General features: G+C 37.0%; 1 pseudogene; it reads left to right on the top strand.

The window, feature by feature from the left end:
* The first annotated feature begins 1,253 nt into the window (after positions 1 to 1,253).
* LOC106301098 lies at positions 1,254 to 2,326 on the top strand (annotated as a pseudogene).
* Positions 2,327 to 7,332: the final 5,006 nt, after the last annotated feature.

Below are 7,332 nucleotides of genomic sequence, written 5' to 3'. Positions count from 1 at the left end.
TGGTCAGTCTCGTAGGCAAGTCCCTGAGGAGTCTGTTAAGACCTTTGCAGATAGAAGGAAATATTCACCCAAAGAGGATAGGATCCTTATTGGTGCTTGGCTTAACACCAGTAAGGACCCTCTCGTAGGCAACGAGCAGAGAGCTGTTGCTTTCTGGAAGCGTATTGTAGACTACTACAACGCCAGCCCTCAGCTCGTTGGGGAAGTACCGCGAGAGGTTACTTCTTGTAAGCAGAGGTGGTCTAGGATCAATCATGAAGTATCCAGATTCACTGGTTGCTACAACCAGGCGCTGAGGGAGCAGAGAAGCGGCCAAAATGATGATGATGTGATCAAAGCTGCTTACGACATATTCTTCACCAAGTACGATACCAAGTTCACACTCGATCACTGCTGGAGAGAGCTCAGGCATGAGCAGAAATGGGCCTCCACTTATATGGCTAAGGATGGTGGAAAGGAAAAGCGGAGGCCAGTGGTGGATCTTGACGGACCAGAAGAAAATGTTGTTGGAGAAGATGAGGATATACCAGTCGGGGTAAAGGCTGCGGTACGATATTTCAGAATTTGAAGAAGGAGCATCTTCCAAAACTTCGGAGGTCCTAAACGCAAACCCTACACTAAACGAAATCCCGACAATTCTCAATAATATATTTCCCAACCGAAATGATCTTCGTGATAGGCAAATTCATGAACGATTGAAGAATGATTTGATCGAAAACATTTGGAATAAATTTGGCGATGAAGATTAATAATTAGTATCTTTATATTTAAACCTTGTATCTTTTAATCCTTGTATCTTTAAATTGAATCCTTGTACCTTTTATTTTAATTATGCAATTAATAAATTTTCAATTTTAATTTTTTTACAAAAAAATAATAATATTTTCTTGCTAAAGACTCCGTCTTCGGAATCACCATTGGACGAGTTTTTTGGACTCGAATTTTTCACTGTTCAAACAAAAAAAAACAAAAAAAAAATATATTAAACAATTGCCAAGGATCCCAATGTGGGGATTACCTTTGCAAGTGCTCTAAGGAGATTGACATGAAACCAAAACCCAAATCCGGCAGACTAAACATTTGATCAAAAAGTAAAAACAAAATGTATTTAACATCTTTCTTTTTGTATGCATTTTCCTTTTCTCGAGAGCTTTCTCTCTTTGACTTCTATACCCTCTCTCTATATATATATATACCAGTTGTGAATACTAGAAAGTTAAAAACCCTAATCTCTTCTCTCTCTCTTGTTTTATTAGTTAACCGAGCCGACATAATATCTCTTTGTTACCCTCTCTTTTTATTCCTTGGGAGATCAAGCCCGAAAAAACAATGGTGACTCCCAAACTCTGATGGGAACTGGAATCAGAAATACTTTCTAGAGTTCCAATCACATCTATAAAACAGCTGCAGTTAACTTGCAAACGATGGTATGCTTTATTCAAAGATCCTAGATTTATCAAGAAGCACTTCCGAAAACCACCAATGCAGATGATCTTAAAGAGTCATGAATCGGTTTATTCATTCAGCTTCAGTTTCCATGGAATCAACAATCAAGTTACTGAGTTTACTGATAAACTTAAGAGTCTAAAGGATTCAGAAGATGTCAAGATATCTAAAATCTTTCAATGTGAAAGTTTATTCCTGTGCACGACCGAAGACAATAGACTCGTGGTTTGGAATCCTTGTACTGGTCAAACTAGGTGGATCCTATCATAACCATCTATAGTAACGATTTCCCAGTGCACCATTGGTATTATTTAGGGTATAAATACAACAACAGATGGTGGAATAACTACAAAATCTTGAGCTGGTTCCACTACTATGATCCCATTAACAAGCGTGACAGAGTTGGTAAACTTGAAATATATGATTTTGACTCTCATTCATGGAGATATCATGGTGCTATTAGTGATGATTAGTCATTTCTTTGGCTCGACGTTGCCATGTCTTTAAAGGGAGATGCTTACTGGTTAGATTCAGGGATTGGAAACCCTAGCATACTCAGATTTGATTTCACAAAAGAGAAATTTGAACGTCTACCTCTTCCTTCTAAGAGTCGTGAACATAATGAGGTTGTAGTTCTGTCAACTGTCAGAGAAGAGAAACTTGCGTTGTTATGCAAGTACTCAGGTACACTGAAGATGAAGATATGGGTGACCAATACTAAGATTGATGATACCAAAGATTTGTCCTGGAGCGAATTATTAGTAGTCGATTTAGATTGTCTTATGATAAATGGTATGCCAGATGAAGAGTTTTTTGGTGGACAAGGAGAATAAAAAGGTCATGTGCTGTGATACAGACCATCACGATGAACGTAGGACAATAATTTACATTGTTGGAGAGGATACACTTGAAATTGTCTATCGAGAAGTTCCAAAGAGATCTCACAATCACGTGTTTCTCCACGTTTCTTCAGTTATATTCCCAGTTTGGTTCAAATGCAAGGTGATTAGCTGATTATGTCAGTTATCAAGTTATGGTGTTTTCTATTTATAGTTAAATAAACAGAGTAGCTGGCTTTTCTTTGTTTTTATTTTCTTTTTGCACTCTTTTTTCTTCTGAAAAAGAAAAAAACATTTTCTTGATCTTACTCGATCACAATATCGTTTATCACTGCTTAGTCCATTTACCGATCCTGGTGAATTTTGCATAATTATGTTAAAATAATGAAACAGAGAGTCTATCACAATCAAACACATTTGTGAAGCGACTTAAAGGCTTATTTTGATCATCTTCCATCTCATTGTTTCGTGACAGAGTCCAATGTCCAATGTCTTACTACAAGAAAATATCTTCGGACAAACTTCAATTAACAGTTGTTATGTAGATGGGTGCACTACAAGAAAACATCACTAACTCCGACTACAACTAGCAAGTTGTTATATAGATGGATGGCCTTACAAGATGCAAGTTGTTTTAATGCATTTATCCATGGCTATCAATCTTGCTAGTAAAGCTAGGTTATGCATGACACATGTATACTAGTTGCCGGCGTAGCCAAACATTTTGACCCATAAATCAAAAACTAGTTAAGAAAATTACAGTTTTAGAGCGAGTGCTTATGTATTTCCAGCGGAGATACATAGCTAAAACAGTCTTTATATTTGTGAATCTTTTTTCACACGGAACACATAAAACACACCATTGTTATGTACTTATGTGTCTGTGGTAAATCGTATTATCAAATGCAAAGATTGTGTGTTCATAAACACGTAAAAGTAGACAAGATCAATAATTGAATGCTTGGCCTTCACGTTTGTCCACCATCGATTGACATACAATGCAGAATCCGTAACAACTGCGTTGTGAGCCTTCATAACATGTATGTTCCTTAGTCGTAAGAAGTAATCACAAATATTGTAATGTTTTTTTTCTTTCTGTATTTGGTTTCGGGTTAGTTAAAATTCTTTTTAATTGTGACTATCTATGTGAGAGTATCTGTCTTTGACTATTACACCGTCTATATATATTATATCTGTGAAGAATCTCACAACCTCAGAACGTCTCCTATCTGTAGAGTTCAACACACACACCAAGATGCAAATGCAAGCTTTACACAGAACTGATCAAGACTCAAGACACAATCGGTTATGACTTAAAAAAAAAAACAGAGGACCAGAACAGTGAAACAGAGCAAAATACAAGAGATTGTTAACCCAGTTACGCCCGTTAACTAGGATGTTAGTTTATTTGTAACCTCAAGGCCTTTGCAGTGCCTATCTTGGTTTAAATGTTGCTTACAAACTCTCAAGAATGCTTACAAGCTTATACTTTGTGAAATGTTCTCTCTTTCTTGCTCTCATCGATCTCTCTCTTCTATGTCTCCTTTAAATACAACTCACACTTGACCTATGTAAAATCTAGATACAGCGAAAACATAAGGCACAAAGTAATTCCAAGAACTCGTATATATTTTATTAGAAATCCTTTACACAATCTCTTAAAGACTTGTTTGATCCGAATTACACAACTCGACACGGATCGATTTCTAACACTTCCAACTTGCTTGACTCATCACCTGTTGATCAAGTCTCCCAATTCACTCAGCCATGAAACCCCAAAACCCTTTGTGTTTCTCTCTGAGAATTACAACGTTAAATCTCTAACCCTAATCTTAGGTAAAACCACAATATATACAATAATCGTTTCCTATTATCTAATATAGTATTTTCCTATATTTTTAGCATCACTAAATCTTCCAATTTGTGATCTAGTAACATTACTTTAATGCTTATTTCGTCAACCAAACATATGGAAATATCACACATCATCGCATCTTGACGTTTCCTTTTTATTCTCCGAAGCATGTGTCACACATTATTCTCCATGTGTAACACATGTACACGAACCAAAACTCCACCATTGCAACAACCTATCAAGCTCCAAGTTCTTCAGCTTACATTCTCCCCCTTTTTCACTGAATTTTACAACTCAAGCTCAATAACCTCTAAGCACAATATGCATCATACATCCCATCAAAGTATTAACTTAAACTCCCCCTGAATCAAGTACCATCTCCCCCTGCTTGAGTGAAAAACTCTGTGAAAAACTTCATGATATTTGTTGGACCATCAAAACCCTCAACTCCTTCTATGCCATCGAACTGGTTCTTCAAGTTCAGTATATTGATCAACCATTCGAGTGTATGACACATTGGTATGCTCGTGTGACACACCTTTCGTAAACTTGGGATACAGATCCTTCTTAGCTATCCATACATGTCCATACCTTCTAGGTTCCACATAACAAAGGTTCATCCTCCAAGCTCGCTCAATTTGGTGTCTTCGAGAATAACAGAAATCAACCTTATGACCATGATTCCCACAAAACAAACAACCATTCCTCCTAGTTATTGCAGGCTTTGGAGAGTGTAATTTTGTCTGAGCATTAGGTTCTTTTTTCACAGGTGCAGATGTATGTCTTTTCTCAGCTTTTGAGCTACTTTCAGGGTGAGATGGAGTACCTTTTACAAACTTGATAACATCGACTGGAATAGCTTGATCTCTTGGAGCAGCATCCTTAACTTTATGTAATTTTCACTGAGTTCTCTTTGCAGCAGCTGACTTTTCTCGCGTTCCTCATTCAATAGCTGTTTTGTCTGATCATATTTAGTCTCCATAGTCTTTAGATAGTAGGCCTGCTCAGATATTTTATTCTGTGAACTATGTGGATCAGACTCCTTCTCTTCTTTTGACACTCCAGTCTCAGATTTATTGTTGGTTTCCAACTCTAGAATGTTCACTTTTACTTTCAGCATTGTTGTATCTTTGATCACCTGAATATTTTCTTCACTGAGTTTAGCAAATTGACCAAACAGAACCTGATACTCAGCTAGAAGATCCACATCTACATCACTTTCTGGATCACTATGTGATAGGTCGGAGTTGGTGTGTGACACACACGGCGCACGACATTCACCTTTAGTGATGTCTTTTTCAGACCATAGCTCCATGAAGAGCCACGAAATTTAGAGCATCTTCTTTTCTTTCTGTCTTTTTATCATTGCAAATTCTCCTCATCTTCATCTTCTTTGTGTTCAGGCAATCTGATTTTATGTGCCCATAACCATTACATCCATTGCACTTGATTTCTTTTATCTTGAATGATAGACAATCTGTTTTGACATGTCCAATACCATGACAAATAAAACACACCCCTTCCTACCTTTTATGTCTTTCTTCTTCTCTAGGCAGTCTGCCGTTGGACATCTTATATAAAAGATTCATAATTTCTTCAAGTTTCTGAATCATCAGGTGAATAGATTCTTTAAGTTTTTTAGCTCTTTGGATGTCTTCATCAGCTTTAATTCTAGAGTCTTGAGCAGGCTTTGAACACTTAGATTCTAATTCCATCTCCTCAGCCTTTAATATCCCTACTGCCTCAGCGAACTTCAGTTCATCAGTGTTCATTGTCAATATTATCGCTGCTTTATGTGCTGCAAACTTAGTAGGCAAACATCGCAAAAACTTCTTTAACAATTTTGCATCTTCGTATTTTTTACCTAAAACTTGTGCTTCATTGGGTATGGAGCTAAGCTTTGCACTGAAATCTCCTATCTTCTCGTCATCAGTCATCCTTATGTCTTCAAACTGTGATGCAAGCAAGTTCAATCTTATCCTCCTAACATTCGTAGTACCCTCAAAAGCATTTTGTAGTATATCCCAAGCCTCCTTAGCTGATTCACATCCCTGTATAAGCTCAAATTGCTTTCCATCTACAGAACTGAAGATTGTATCCAGTGCTTTTGCATTAAACCTTGAAAGTTTTTTCTCTGTTGCAGTCCACTTTGTCTTCGGTTTAAGTTTCTTCAAGCCATCTTCTTGCATCACACACGGTTTTTCCCATTCAGATTGAACAATTGTCCAGATATCTTCATCAGCTCCACATAAGTTTGCTCTCATTCTCACTTTCCAGTACCCATAATTCACATCATTCAGCAACAACATATTATGTGCCAAAATCACCATATTCTCTTCTCAAGATCTCACCTTGGTTCGAAGAACTCTTCTTTGTTTGGATGTCCTGCTCTGATACCAATTGTAAAATCGAGATACAGCGAAAACACAAGGCACAAAGTAATTCCAAGAACTCGTATATCTTTTATTAGAAATCCTTTACACAATCTCTTACAGACTTGTTTGATCCGAATTACACAACTCGACACGAATCGATTACTAACACCCCCAACTTGCTTGACTCACCACCTGTTGATCAAGTCTCCCAATTCACTCAGTTATGAAACCCCAAAACCCTTTGTGTTTCTCTCTGAGAATTACAACGTTAAATCTCTAACCCTAATCTTACACTACAAGAAAACAGCAAGTATTCTGAGGGAAAAAATCGTCGGAATTTCTTCGGAATATCGTTATTCCGACGACATACCGACGAAACAATTAGTCGGAAATAATTCCTCGGAATTTCTTCTTTCCTCGGTAATCCCTCGGAATTTTCCGAACGTTTTTTTGTAAACAGATCGATCGATGGATTTATGTCCAAAAACGCATCGATTGATCGAGTAAAAAATATAATTAATTTCCTCGGAACGTAAAAAATATTAATTTTTTTAAAAAAATAAAATTTCTGAAATTTAAATTCGAAAATATGAAATTAAAATTAAAATTGAAATCATATTAATTAATATTCAAAGTTTCACAAATAAAAATAAAACATTCCGAGTTTTTGGAAAAAAAAAAACTACGGGTCTGGCACGTCCGGGAACACCTCGTTCGGGTACATCCTCTGCATCATCTCCATCATTTGCTGGTTCAGCCTCCTCTGTGCCTCATAGCCCGCCTGTTGAGCCGCCATCTGGGTCTCCAACAAAGATAT

Source organism: Brassica oleracea, chromosome C1, assembly GCF_000695525.1.
Source record: "Brassica oleracea var. oleracea cultivar TO1000 chromosome C1, BOL, whole genome shotgun sequence".
Taxonomy (NCBI): Eukaryota; Viridiplantae; Streptophyta; class Magnoliopsida; order Brassicales; family Brassicaceae; genus Brassica; species Brassica oleracea.
Note: the sequence above shows the minus strand (reverse complement) of the source record. Positions and strands in the feature narration are given on the sequence as shown.